The following is a 15,401-nucleotide window of genomic DNA, read 5'->3' as shown; positions in this document are numbered from 1 at the left end:
AGTGCATCCAAAACTCGATATACGCACAGCCGAAAGGATGAACCAATTCTTTTATAACATAGTGAAAATAAAGCAAATGATTCCTGGAAAACAGGTTTTGTTCCTGATTAATTACAAAATTCTCTGTACAAAAAAAAAAAAATGGTGAAAGTGGTTTCTCATATCGGTTTAATCTTGACGTGTTATTAAACTTCGACAAGCTCTTATAAATATACATTTTTGTATGGTGTTGCCTCTCTGTAAAAAGTTTTTTTTATAACATAGCGCGCGCATGCTTCCCCCATCTGACTTGCACACGTCATCGGATTGACGCACGGCCGTGCGTATGTTGAGAAATGTACCATGATGACGCCAATAGGAATTAGATTAGGATGCACGCACGCTATGTTATAAATTAAAACTGATGGGTTTGAGACTTATTTTGGAAGGTGTTTCGTAATTTAGTAGTGAACATTTGTATGACAACCAAAATCATTGTTTAGTCTCAGTGAATAGGCAATACGACCAGTCTGTAGTTTTATTTCTGAATTTGTTTTCGTTGCGGATCAGTTCCATGGATTAAGGTAACCCGTTCGAGTCTAAACTTCTAATTAGCATCCTATCACTTAAAAAAGGCGAGAAGCGGCTCTTCCCTAGAGGCCCAATCCCTTCCTTCCCCTCTCCCCCTCTCTCACCCAGCTCATTCTGCCGTGACTGTTTTAGGGAACTATACTTGTCAAATCAACGCACGAACTATCGCAAGCGTAGCTTTGGCTTTAGCGGGGCGCTATTGTGGAACAGTTTACCCGTCAATTTACGGAAAATAGACTCTCTTGGTCGCTTTAAAAGGGAAATTGATCGACTTAACAACAATTGTCAGTCAGGGTCCCACACGGCAATCTTGTAAAGCAGTATTTTTTACCTTGTGAAGTAAATAAAGTATGTATGTAAGTATGTATGTATGTTTGTTCGAAGAGAACCCACCTTATCTTGGGTGGGGGGGGGGGGGGGGGTGGGGTTGGTCATTGAAGACAACACATATCTCTGATAAACCTTACCGACAAAAATATTATTGGCTTTAAAATTTGAGTTGCCCCAGAGAATAATTCAGGTAGAAAGAGTCAGCATTGCTTAATAAACAAGAAAAGTGAGGTTTCAATCTCGTTGTCAATTTTTACAGCTGGATAGAGAGGTGGATCTCATCACGCAAAAAAGACACCATCTTTTAAGGTTGAGGAAGGATGGTACAGGCAGAGACCACCATCTATTTTATGTTTTCATGAGCCTTGTTCGGGTATAGTTCTAGTTTTGACCATTCCTCCAAAACTAATAAAGCCGAACAATGTGCTCTTCTGTCAGTATTGGCTGTTAAAACCGCGTCGAATCGAGGTCGGTCACAACTTAATTTATTCGAATTGAAGGAAAATTAAGTTTGAGAAAATAAACACGAACGAGAGGTTTCAAGAAATCTCCAAATGAAGAAATTTTATAGGACTTAATGGTTAGTGGACCTACAGAACTTGAAAGACCTCACGTTTGTGAAGAGACGTCATGAATAACTTTAACTGATCCGTAAAAGCCGGCCTTGTTTTTCAATGTTTTTAAACAGATATCACGAAATTACTGCCAATCTCAATCCCATTTATGTGATTAACATGTGACAGAAGTACTGGACACTGGAAGTAATCAACATTGTTTTTCAGGTTCTGATCCGGCTCTGTACCTAATTTTACCTACTCCCCCTAGCAGATGCTCTTTTGGAAAGATGTTGTGACGAGCCAAAAGAGCGTCTGCGAGTAAGGCTAAATTTTACCCGGTGTTTCAATAAAGTCTGTGGCTATGATCATCTCTATGAAAGGCGCTACAAAAGCGTGGAGCGAGTTAGCGAGCCTTTGCAAATTAGACTGAGAGCATGAGAATTCGAGAACGACAGGAGACAATACGAAATGGATGATTTCAACCGATCGGTAGAGGAGAGCGGGGAAATGCTACCAAGGAAAATTTTTATTCAGTTTTGGGGTCTTCCAGTTTAATTAAATGGCTGGATACATCTAAAACTACGTCTAATCTATCTGATGACAATATGGGGTATAAATATCCGGGCATGAAATTCATCATCAAAATGATACACGGATCAGAACAAATGGCTTCAAATTTGACACACTGAATTGAATGAATTGAATTGAATAACCTTTTTTATACACGGTAAAACTCATCACAATATACTAGAAATATTACAAACTAGTACAGATACTAGAATTACATTGCACTTATTATTCTATTTACTCTAATAAAACAAGAACTATTACAACTAAAATGCCATAATGACAAAATAAAGGCTTGTTTTGCAAGAGTGCCTCCTCTTTTGCAATTGTCTCAGCTTGACTGAGTGATCCGGGCATAACGACCAACGGGTTCCTAACAAGCGCATAATGTTCATGTTGGGCCGCTTATCTCAACGTCATTTTCTATTTTAGCTGTATGCTCGACCTGTTTTGGATTTAAATGCTAATCAGAAAAGAAACTATTAGAATACGTACCTTTAACTAAATATTAACTTCAGATGGAGGGAAACATAATCCATACGTCAAACATAGTCATGCAGAACCCGCCGAAAGAAGCTTCAGCCCGAAACTGGGGGAGAGGAGATTATCGACACAAGAAAAAAAAAACCTGCTGGGTATTGATAATAAACCGAACGCGGAAGATATTCATTCTTTGTAACGAATGTGGAATTTTTATGTTGGGAAGCTTGGGGTCTTTGATCTTCGGTCTCCGTTTTTGGGTCTTTATTTTAGAAACACCCTGCCGACAATGCATTTCAATCCCAAAAGCCGTGTCACGCACTGGGTTCAAAGAGTTTCTCGCTATCTGGTATCAGGGCAGTTTATATTTGATTTGTGAACTGCAACGCAGTTTTCGCGTTATTTGATCTATACCTTTCATTGGCGCCTGTTTGTTTCAACGGTTGTTTCGTGGTACACTGGATAAACTCCCGCAGAATGATGGTTTTCGGTCACTGCAGAAGATCCTCGCTGGAGCAAGAATCTCCATTTTAAGGATTATTCACTCCATTCAGAACTTCATTTTACACATTCCCTGATACCATATGCCTTCAGAGGTGTCTCGCGTCCAAACGATGTAGCGCGTCAGGTTAAAAACTGTAGATACATAAACCCCTCTATCAAATTAAAGCTAAGTAGAGCTGGCTATAAAGCTATACCAAGAATTTTGAAATACTGTAAAATGAATGATCGAATTTATAATTACCTCTGAATACGAGCGTCCAAATCACCTTTTGAAAGCTACAAGTCAAAGCGAATTTTGTTTTTCGCTTATTTAAATTTTTTTCACGCTCACTTCAAACACACAAAGTTGTTTTGCCATATTTATTAAAGACTCCCCGATTCTTACTTTTAAAGATTCCCGCTTTTAAAGATTTCTCCGTTCCCCGTTCCCCGACTCCCCGTTCACTGCTTTAAAAATATCCGGCTTTTCTCTTCATGGGCTAAATGCTTTAATCCATGCGAGCAGAGTAGCCTTCTACTTCCAGACTGCTCCAAACGCTTTGTGTCAATCCTCTTTATTTATTTCCTGTATACCATTTACTTCGTTTGGCTTTGCATAATTCTTTTCTTTTGCAAAAGCTATGAAGCAACATTTTTTTTATTTTTGTCCACACACCCTTACCCTCCTCAAAAATGATTTTTCTTCGGTGACTTCGTCAAGAGACTCGCCAGCTCTTCCTTCTCTCTATGTGCATTACCTAGGCAATCCTGATGTGTAATAATCCGCCACTTTCAGGTTCTTTTACAGCAGATGTCTTTTCACTGTGGCCTCTTTGAGAGTGAAGCCATGGGTGGGAGTAGACGGTCGTACTTCAGACATACTGACCCATACTGCTCACCGGGCTTGTGAAAATGTAACAGTAGAGGGCGATTATTTTCATTGAAGATAACCTCATAAACTGAACTATTTCTGTTATCTGAACTGCCCTATTCCCTCTACATCGTGTAGCAACGACCATCAAAGGGGGAAGTTCATTCCGTTCCGATGTGTAGTGAGAATCATAAGATGGGAATTTCCAGCTTAAGTATCAACAACAACATCACGCACGCGACGGGAAACTTTACTCAAGGCATTTGCTTAACCTTCATTTGACCTTGGATGTCTCATAGCTCGATTACAAGGCGTTGTTCGAGTGATGATTCCGCGTTTTCACCACCAAATGAGCGGCGGAAATCAAACCTCATTATTCGTCACCACAATTCAATTTCCGGTTATCAGCATGCTATAAACTTCAGCCTGAAATTTTTCTTCCGAGACTGTTTCAATTAATTAAGATTGGAAAGGTTAGAAATCTAACGCGAAAATGAAGAATAAACTAACTAAGATGTTTGACATTTTGTTTGTCTACTTACAAAATTATATACCACCCGCTTGAACTTCATCAAACTGCGAACTGAAAGCCTGAAGTAATTTGTTGTTTGAATCTAACGCGCACAAGTATTTGGGCTCGTAACATTTTCCATGATTTTGGTTCCTTCCAATTTGATTTGCCGGAAGTTCAAATTTTTACGTGTAACGTCCTATCGATGACTTCCGTTTCCTCTTTCAGGTGTGCAGCGGGAATCCCCTCTCCAAAGAGGTCAATTTACCTTGGCAACGCAGTTGATACAACCCTGACCAAGGAAAAACAGTTTTTCAAGCCTCTTTCCTTTCCACTTTGAGGAAAACTGGAAAAATTACGGAAGTTTTGCGATGAAATCTCATTCCAATAAAATAATAATGATAATCAATTTCATACCATAAAAAACTTTGACATTGAGCTATTTTTGGCATTTCTAAAACTGATTTATCCTTTGAAATGTATAAAAGCCGTGCTCAAGTTTTAACCTTAAGTCAGTACAAACTATTAAGAAGGGACACACCTGAATCAAGAGAAAATTCATTGAAAGTCTGTTCAAGTTTATACTGTGTATCGAAAATGCGCAGCAGTTTGAAGGCAAGTACCTTGTTATTGTACATAACTAAATGAAAGGTTTTCAGATACTGTAAGACAATTTTCCATTCATTTCCATCAACCACGATCATGTATACATCCATTATCACTTACATAGCAAACGTAACCTTCATCTCTGTTTGAATTTACGAAGTAAATTACTTGGTTGTGATTGATACTACTTGGTCTTCGTCCAAAGAAGAAGGAAATTGCCGAAATAAAATACATGGAATAGCATTGAATACTACTTGCTGGGTGCACTTCTTAAGATTAAGATCACACGTTACTATCTGTGTTGTTAAGCTCCTACCGTCATAAGATGACGTTCTCAACCACGTTCTAAATGTCATTGCTGGTTAACCTCTGACTAATGCAATTTTGTGACATAACTTTACTGCCCGTGGAACAGACCAAAACCTCAAAATATCAGTTTGCAACGATTACGTACTGAGTCTGATAAACGTATTACAGTCGGCAAAAGAACCAAACTACGTTTCTAACTTATTTGAAAATGTAGCTTCCCTCTGAGAATTTGATGTTATTCAAACGATTGATAGTTATTGGCTATTTCATTTGCAGTTTCAAAGTAACGGTCATTTAAAAATTGTTCTTCTTCTTTTCCTTTTCGCCAGTTCTTCAGCAAAGGTCTTTTGCTTTACATTTTCCTTCTTTTAATCGACATGGTAACGCCACTTCCAGCGATGAACAATGGTATTCATGCCTCTCTCTTTGTTGATAAGGACAATCAATTCAATGCAGACGGCTGGTTAAAAACTGACTTCCCACGTCATGGATTGGTGCTCCCAACTCGGAACAACAGTGGAGAGGAGCTCAAACAAGCACTCGTTTCAAGGGTTCGCCGCTCTTCAGGTTGCGTGAAACGACACATGACACAGCCATGTGGAAAGGACCTGATTGCGACAGTGGAATGCAAAAAAAGAAGTATGACTTGCATCAATGGCGGGGTTGCGCCCCGATGTCTTATAATCAAGACCTACTTTGCAGCTTGTAACAGAGCGTTTGATACAGATTGTAAATGTGCAAGTTCATGAAATATCCTTGACTGAGACTCTGAACTGATATTTTGTATCTGCTGCTGGTAACAAGAAACAATTGCAATGGTTAATTTATTTAAAGTACATACAGCTTTTGCCATAGTAATTGTGATAGTTGTTGTAGCTGTATAAAGCATTTAGTTACATGTTATTAAAATTCAACTCACATTTAAAAAATGCTTTGTAGTATTGCTGGAATGAACCTTTACCCAAAGAAAAACATTACGTGTTAGGCCGATGTCGGTAGTCCTAGATCTCTTTTTATTATATGGCTGGTTCCGCGAGCGGGCAAGATGAGTCAAATCCTGCGCTGTGATTGGCTACCCGAGCGGGCAAGATGGAGCTATCTTGCCCGCTCGGGAGTACCCGTTGCCCGTCCGCTTGGCATCGAAAGTTTAATCCCAACAACAATGCAATCTTTACGTCGATTTTTTCGTTGTTTTGGGGGAAAAAGGTCCCTAAACTGTTCGGTAAAACTGTCAACATTTACCTAAAGGAAAGGAAAGAGAATGGAATCATCCTGGTGTTTTGAAAATTTTGTTTCAGCTACAATTAAGACTTAATGAGAGTTGAATCGGTGAGTTGCTCTGCGTGTAGTATTTTAGATAGAGTTGATTTTGTAAAACTTATTGTCTCAAGTCAAGTGCCAAATTGATAAGTTCTCTAGGTTTGCAATGACTGTATTTAAATCATAGCGTAGTGGAAGTTGCGTTAAGTGTTTAGAGCAGTTCAGAAAAGTATTTTTCTCAATTAGTTCGCCGAAGAAGCTCACGTTTTTAATTTAGCTGCGTCTTGCTTGTTGTAAACAACAAAATCTTATCAAAGTTTCGCCCAGTTTTCTGATTTACCCGCTCTTTTTTTCGGTTTATGTTTGCATATAATCTCAAAATCTATTGTTTCATTCAAGAATTAATGATTGGAAGCCGAAAACTGTGTAGAAATGTTTATTATTTACCCCACCGCGCGATCGGCTAAAAATGGCGAGTTTGCCGGATTCTATTCAAATCTTCCCGCTCTTGCGAAAATCTAAATTTTTCGTTCTCCCTTTAAGCCATAATAAAGTTAGCGCTCTAAGATAATTTAGGATTCCTTGTGCTCCACGATTACATGCTAATCCAAAAATGCTCTGAAAATAAATCTTGCACCGGTTGGCTATGAAGAATTTCTTTCCGTGCAGAGCAGTTTTATGTCCTGTTTAGTTTTGTTGTTGTAGTTTTAACTTGAAGGTAAAGCCATATAATAAATCCTTTATTGACCAAGCTTGTTCGGTCAAGATGGCTGGATATTGGCCTCGTTCTTTTTTTGCGTTTTTATGGACCTCGACTTCGTCTCGGTCCATAAAAACGCAAAAAAAAAGAACTTGGCCAATACCCAGCCATCTTGACCTCACGCTTGGTCAATAACGCATATATCGTAACGAGGCTAGGCCAACGAAAAAATCTAGCAATTTGAATTAGGCTGTCAAATTAAGTTAACCGTGCAGACCCTGTAGCAACTCTTCAAGGGCACCCAACGGATCGTTTCTGTAAATTATCTGTTCGGAAGGTCCTTAATCCCCTACAATTTTCTGAGGGGAATTTTCACCACGAACTTTCGTGATATGGAAAATTTAAGGCCTAGTGTTTTCGGATTGATAAAAATCTTGTTTAGGGTACCGAAAAAAAGTTCAGCTAAGATATTCGGAAAGGAAATAAGACCTAAGGTTTTCGGGAAATGGACAAAAATGTCCTACTAATTTCGAAAAGACTGAAGTTCCCCTAGAATGACCGAAGAGATAAAAATATTATAGCGCAGCCTAAAATGAACCTACAGAGCTTTAAAGGCACCTCAGATAGCCTAAAATAGCGTTTCAAAGGTCTGAGAGAAAACTGTCGTTGGGTGCCACTGACCCTTGTAGTCTATTGCTATGCCATCCAGCAGTGCAATTGTTTCTTCAGTCCTTTATAGCCCAGGGTCTCTATGGAAACTCTTGCTTAACTGAGCCATGTAGCCATCTTGCTGCTAAAATTCTTCAAAGCTAGCTAAGAATCAAACACTTTTTGTTCTAGCTATGACGTCCCCAATTTAAGGCTGTGGGTAAATTTCAGCTCTTACATGATGTGAACAACATAAAGTCAATTAAATAAAAGAGAGAGATCCTCGCAATTATCGCAGATCGCAGATCGCAAACAATCGCAGGCGAACGCAAAAAAAAAGGCTCGCAACGATCGCAGAGCCAACCGTAGCCATACGTTTTGGTCAGCCGAAATGTCAAATATACACGCGCGTGTAGGCTGAAGAGCAAGCAACATTGCGAACGTGGAAGAGCGGGGATTTTGCTGCAAGCAAATTTACTTCTTCTGTTTGTCATGAAGCAACGTCGTCGTCAGCTCCAAAACCGTCGAAAACATCGCTTTTGGATTCGATAACGACCGTTCGAGGTTCTTATGTTGCGAAATTTGGCCTCCGCTTCCCCGGCCTATAAATTAAACTTCTGCCCGATTTTGTCCCAAACGTTGGCCTTTTTGTTCTTGTCTTTAAAATCTTTGCTGTTGCTATGGTAAACGCAAATGCATTCATAACGTGCAACTTTCTCCATAAATCCCTCGTTACTAACATGTTCAATCTCAGCCATGATGACAACGAAAGGAGTGTTTGTACGTAGACCATTTCTACAATCGAACACACGAGCGCTGAATCGTGGGAGACAATACTCGAAATATTATGGGATGTGTTTCGATCGCGGATCGCAAAACGTTGGTTTCCATATGATCGCACAATCGCAATTGATCGCAGGGGATCGCAGATGATCGCAGACCATCGCAGGAAATAGAGCATGGTTCTATCTTCTGCGATCGCCTGCGATCGAGATCGCAGGTTCGCAGACGATCGCAGAAGTATGTTTCTATATGATTGCAGACGATCGCAGACCTTATTGCGATCTGCGATCTGCGATCATATGGAAACCAGCCTTAAGCGGTTGCGAAAAGAAAGCGATTTGTCACTTCCTATACGCACATTCGAGATCTGAAAAGACTCTCCAACAAAAACGGTCCAATCAAAATCCATTATCGGTGGGTATATCATGAGGAGGGAGGCGGATCCCTTCATCCCTACCTGTGTGTCGTCAAATCATCATTTGATTTATTCATTGTTGACGTACTTTGTTAAACTTCTTATTTCATTTTCTCTATTCCAGTTGACCGCATACTTCATGCTACATAATTGGCTTTTTACGGAGGTGTGTATGAGCCCTATCAAATTCAACGAGTTGTCAGATCTCAGGCAAACTTTTGACGGTCGTGAAGATCAATCCGACATCCTAAATGAAATCCAACGAGAAAACCCGTTTAACAGCACCAAGTCTCTAAAAGCAACAGCAAAAGATCAGAGCGAAGGTATGGACAACGATGTACATTCTCTCTCGTTTTACACGCTCCTTAAATCGTTGTGAGTTGAAACGCGAATGGAAATGGAACCGCTGTCTTGGGAAATTTTACACTAAAGTTCACTGCAGAACAGCACACGTTGCTTGTCTACCTTATAAAGTTCCACCCCACTGCAAGAAAGTTCATCATATCGTCTTTGGAGAGAATTGCCGGGCTTGCTATGTAGTGAAGAGCTGCGCTTGTGGTTAGTGCGCATGTGCGACGAGATCTTTGGACCGTGTTTTGTGAGAACTAATAAATACGATTTATTACCATGTGATGACAGTGTAGTCCACCAAGGACACCTTTTACATGTAAATTGGTTGTAGTTAAAATTTCCCCTATGATACCATCTTAAGCCATCCGGGGGAAGAGGCCGCAGGGGTGATGCCGCCACTTAATAAGGTACTGCCCTTTTGTCTTAAGGGTACGCATTACGCAGAAACGGGATTCTTTTTTCTTTTTTGCTTGCTAGCATGGATCAGAGTTAGAGTAGACTTTGAAAATGAATCAATTTTAACTGAGTCGGGCCTTAATTGCTTTAACGTATTTAATCAAAAACTTTGAGGTTTCGTTCGATTGACCGCATTCCGGAATAAGCGCGCGTTAAAGGAATAGCTATTAGATTTCTCTTTTAAGTAAATTTGGGAAGCCGTTTCTGCAGACTTTCGCTTATATACGATAATTTAAGAGCAATTTGGTACTCCAGCAACTTAATTCAAAAACCTCTTGTGAAGGATTTCTTGTCATCATCGTATGCCTTCCTATTCCGGAACAGGGTCAATCGATCGCACCCTTTGGTTTTCAGACGCGGTCCACACAGCTCCCACTAAACTTTTCGACAAGACACCCCTTCCCCTCCCCCCGATGGTGGCGTTATCTGATCAGATGTAGACCAGAGATTTACAGCTCACAACAATTATTTTGGTTGGCCAAAGGTTTGTAAATAGTAGAGTATCCAGCTTCTCTGGGATTGCGAATATTTGTGATACAAATAAATTTTTATTGCCGGTTTATGAATCTTTTTACATTAATATATTTATATTAAAAAAGTTACCATTGTTATGAAGGTTATAACATAACTAGAATGGTTAAACTGTATTTTAAACAGGTGTATTACAGAGTGATAAATTATCATGGAATGGAAATATTCGTCCCAGTGGCGGGTTGCTTAAAATTTCCTTTTTTTTCTTGGTCTAGAGTCACGTTAACACCCCACATTACTGCAAAGAAAAATGTTATTTTAGTTAACTGTTGACGTTTTGGTTCATAATAGGCCAAGGTGTGTGAGAAAGGTATTTTCTGCACACAGCTTCTACTGCTTCCAGACAGCAGAAAATAAAATCATCAGGAAGTCAGTTAATGTACTTTCCACTTAATTTTCAAAGGGATGAACTACGTATTTCCGCCTTCAGAACAGGTTTTCGGAAACTTAAACCAACTAAAGCAGTCTGGATCGATGCAGGGAGATACTACATACCAAACAGGGAGGTGCGAAGGAGACTTTAGCTAAATAATAATAATAATAATAATAATAATAATAATAATAATAATAATAATAATAATAATAATATATAATAATAATAATAATAATAATAATAATAATAATAATAATAATAATAATAATAATAATAATAGTAATAATACAAAAAAAAATGTGACAATCAATGGCCAAAACTGCAGCCACTTGGAATTCTTTATCGTGGATACCCCTCCTACCACGTTTCAGCTTGCCCCTGATCCGATCATCGGGACTTAACAATAAGCGGCTTCTCGCAGAGTCGTGGCATAAATGAACGATGCAATCCTGCACATTTTTCCATCTATATATATGTATATCTCATCACTATATATTTTTGTCATCTAACTTCCGTGCTGTGCCTTGAAGCTCTTATAAATTAGTAATTTGAGCCCTATTTTATGTGTCTTAAACACGGAAAATCATGTGGCTTGTTCAGCACGGGGAATTTAGAAAAAGTGCTTTTTGTTTGTTATCCCTTTAATCGCCACCCCCTCCCTTAAGTTGTAATTTCATACTCATTCAACAACATCAAAAGAAATTTTCATTTTCTCTTGAAACTATTAAAAGCAATTGAAAGAAAAAAGAAATGAACAAGTAATTGGCTAAAATAGTTCGTAATTCTAGGATACGTATGTACATGTGAAATGGAAGCTGGCAACTTGTTAATAATATTTATGAAGCCAACGATTGTTTAAAATTGTGAAAAATTGTTTACGTGTCAGTGCGTTTTCATGATAAGTTTCAGCGATTTTTTAATAGTTTCGCTCTTTCTTCCTGCTGCCCGACTATCTAGTAAAGTTTGAAAAAAAGATCTGTCTGTCGGCGCAGCAGGAAGTGCCATCGTTTACACGTATGATGTTCACATTACGTCATGTGTATATTTTTAGAGTAAAGGAATCCCCTTCTCCTTCGTTTTCATTGACCCCTGTGGACCTACTGACAACCGGAAGCTCCTGCGCGTGGCACGCGATAACTGAAGAGAATTGCACCATCAATAAAAACAAAATTACTACGAGAAAAAAAATAGTGACTGTTGGACGAGCTAAGCTAACGATTTTGTTGTTAGTAAATATAACAGAGAGTAGGGCAAAACGACAACAACAAAACATTTTCTCAACGACAAATTAAATTACACCGGCACGAATTATGAGGACCGGATTACTTTTAAAGGTTATCTCACTTCAGGTTTTTCTTGAGCCTAATTGCACACTCGTAACTACTGAAGTTTAGCCAAATTTTTCATGTCATGCTTCTTTTGACAAACTATAAGAAAAACACTGAAAAAGTAAACAAACAAACAAACAAACAGGAAAGGAAATTTGTTGCTGCCCAAATTCGAATTCCTTTTCCCTGACGCCAGGGTGTACCGATATCTGCCGATATCTGCCTGAGCCGAATGTCACAACAGGAAGATGATGGCAAGTCCAAACCATTACAATATGAATCTAAAATTAGCTCGATGGATTCCCGCTTTTAAAGATTCCCCGTTTCTCGATTCCGCAAAAAAAGGGGTGATAAGCAAAAATTAAAATAACACAGAAAATGACTGTCCGGCTTCGATCCTCTTGGAGATAATTAACGAAAGAAAAAAATCAAAAAACAAAAAACAAAACAAAAACAAGAAATCCGTTGAAACCACTGAGAAAAAGGAAGAAAATGATTGAAACAACCGATAAAATAAGTGTTTTTTATTTCAGTTTTTTTTTTAACTCAAGAGGAAACCATCATATCTTTGAATGATATTTTTCTATTTTAATTCTTTATTTATACAGGAAATCTGGTTTAGCATAGCTAGTTTAAACAGAGTCCTGGTTAAATAGGAAATAAACAAATAACAATAATAATAGGAAATAAAAAAATAACAGCAGTGTTACCCACGGTTTTTAAATAGACTTCAATTCCCCTTGACAAAATCACTTTTGATCACTTGACCCCGTAATCCTTGCTTGTCATTCTCTCATAACATTTGAACAGGGATTTTTGATAACTTCTCAAGTTACAAGAGAGGAAAAAACAAGTGCAACCAAGGTCAAGTTCTCATATTTTTGGCTGATGTAATGTCTCCTCAATAAACGATCGATAACAACTCCCAAAGCCGGTGTATATAATGAAACAATGCATAGATGTACCTTGCATGAAAACGCCATGTACAGTCAACTCCCTTTATTGCGGACACCCTCGGAACCGCGAGTGTCCTTAATAGCGAGGTTTCGTAATGGCGGGAATTTATTTCAGTCAAACGTCTGTAATTTTTTTTTTGCCGGGGATTTAGCTGCTGTTCGTATCTCAGGGGTCGGTCCGTTATAGCGAGGTGTCCCAGCAAGGTGAGAGACTCTTTGGAATTTAGGGGAGATATAAGAGTACAGTACTGAGAACCAAAACCCACTCTACCGGCAAAATAATAATTTCCCTTTTTACCCGTTATCAGGATCTTTTCTGAAAAATTTCCCGCTCCTTAGAGAGGAACGACTATTGCGTAAATACAAACTATGTCTTTAAACAAATCTTTTTAAAACCGTTTTAATAGCCTTATCTTATATAAGGAGGAAGTACTCTATAAGCCTCGCTCTCCACCCTGCCCTTTCCGAGAATGTTGGCAGACTACAACAATAGTAGAAGTCAATTAAAAGTTTGAAGATTTTGTTAATTAACACCATACACGTTTTTGTGTCTATATTTTATTCGTAGATCGTTAGACATCATTACAATAAGTTATGTTTTCCTTGAACTGACTGTAACTCAGCTTGTTATTCACTGATATATAATTCTGCTTGTTTACCTTTTCTTATTTCAGCTCGCGGTTTTCTTGTGCGTGCGAAGTTGGAGTTTTTCTTCAGTAAATTCCAGGGTTGTTCAAGTTCGCCGTGAATCATCAGACAGACCCGGAGTACATGGTACTTTGGCTTATGCTCTTAATGGAAACGAACTGATAGAATGCCACAGCACGTCACGGTTGTATGTGCCAAAAAAATTTTATCAAAGCAAAGATTGACGTTGACGACGTTCCTCCCTCTCGCCTCAGACGCTCTTCACATCGATGCAAGTAAAAAGAACAAGAAAATGGAATCGATGTCTTGAGGGATATTTCACTGAAATTCACTGTAGAATATCGCATATAGCCTCATTACTGTACAATGCTCCACGGAAGTGCAAGAAAAATCACGAGATCATGTTTGGAAAGAATGGCCGAGCTTGTCATGTAGCGAAGAGTTGCACATGTGTTTAGTGCGGATGGGCGACATGACGTCATTTCGGTCCTGAAATGACTTCAGACTGTGTTAGTTTCTAACAAAGATCATTGTGTTATGTTTTTGTAGTCCCAGGAGGATTTAAGTTATATTTAAATAATGGTCTTGTGATATTTTTATACATGTTCTGTGGTTACTGGTTAGCCCATAGTGTGCCACCATATTTAAAAAGAAGATACCTTTAGCACTGAAATATTAACGTAATGCAAGCTACGGCTGAGCGTTCCGTAAGGTTCACAGTTGCTTCAATAAATGAAATTGGGACTGGGATTGTTTGAGACTCTTCTTCTTTTGGAAGGTGTTTCGTAATTAAGTAGTGAAAGTTTTTATGAGAACCAAAATAATTGTTTAGTCTCATGATCACTGAATAGGCAATACGACCAGTCTGCAGTTTTATATTTGAAATTCGTTGCGGATCAGTTCCACGGATTACAGTGACCTGTTGGAGTCTAAATTTCTAATTAGCATCCTGTCACTTAAACAAGGCGAGAAGCGACTCTCTCCTAGGAGCCCAATCCCTTCCTTCCCCTCTCCCCCTCTCTCACCCCGCTCATTCTGCAGTGACTCTTATGAGGGAACTAGAATTGTCAAATCTACGCACGAACTGTCGTAAGCGTAGCTTTGGCTATTGCGGGGCGCTATTATGGAACAATCTACCCGTCAATTTACGGAAAATAGACTCTCTTCGTCGCTTTAAAAGGGAAATTGATCGACTTTACAGCAATTGTCAGTCAGGGTCCACACTTGTGAAACAGTATTTGTATTTTAACTTGTGAAGTTTTTAATACCCTCCTTTTATAATGTATTACTGAAGATTTTACCGGGATAAATAAATAATGTATGTATGTATGTATGTATGTATGTATGTATGTATGTATGTATGTATGTATGTATGTATGTATGTATGTATGTATGTATGTATGTATGTATGTATGTATGTATGTATGTATGTATGTATGTATGTATGTATGTATGTATGTTTGTTCGAAGAGGACCCATGCACCTTATATTGGGTACGGGGTTCATTGAAGACAACACATATCTCTGATGAACCTTGCCGACAAAAATATTATTGGCTTTAAAATTTGAGTTGCCCCAGAGAATAACTCAGGTAGGAAGAGTCAGCATTTCTAAATAAACAAGAAAAGTGAGGTTTGAATCTCGTTATCATTTTTCACTGCTGGATAG

This window comes from Pavona decussata, unplaced genomic scaffold (assembly GCF_977016875.1).
Source record: "Pavona decussata unplaced genomic scaffold, jaPavDecu1.1 SCAFFOLD_45, whole genome shotgun sequence".
Lineage (NCBI taxonomy): Eukaryota > Metazoa > Cnidaria > Anthozoa > Scleractinia > Agariciidae > Pavona > Pavona decussata.
The sequence above is the reverse complement of the archived record's forward strand: the minus strand, read 5'-3'. Positions refer to the sequence as shown.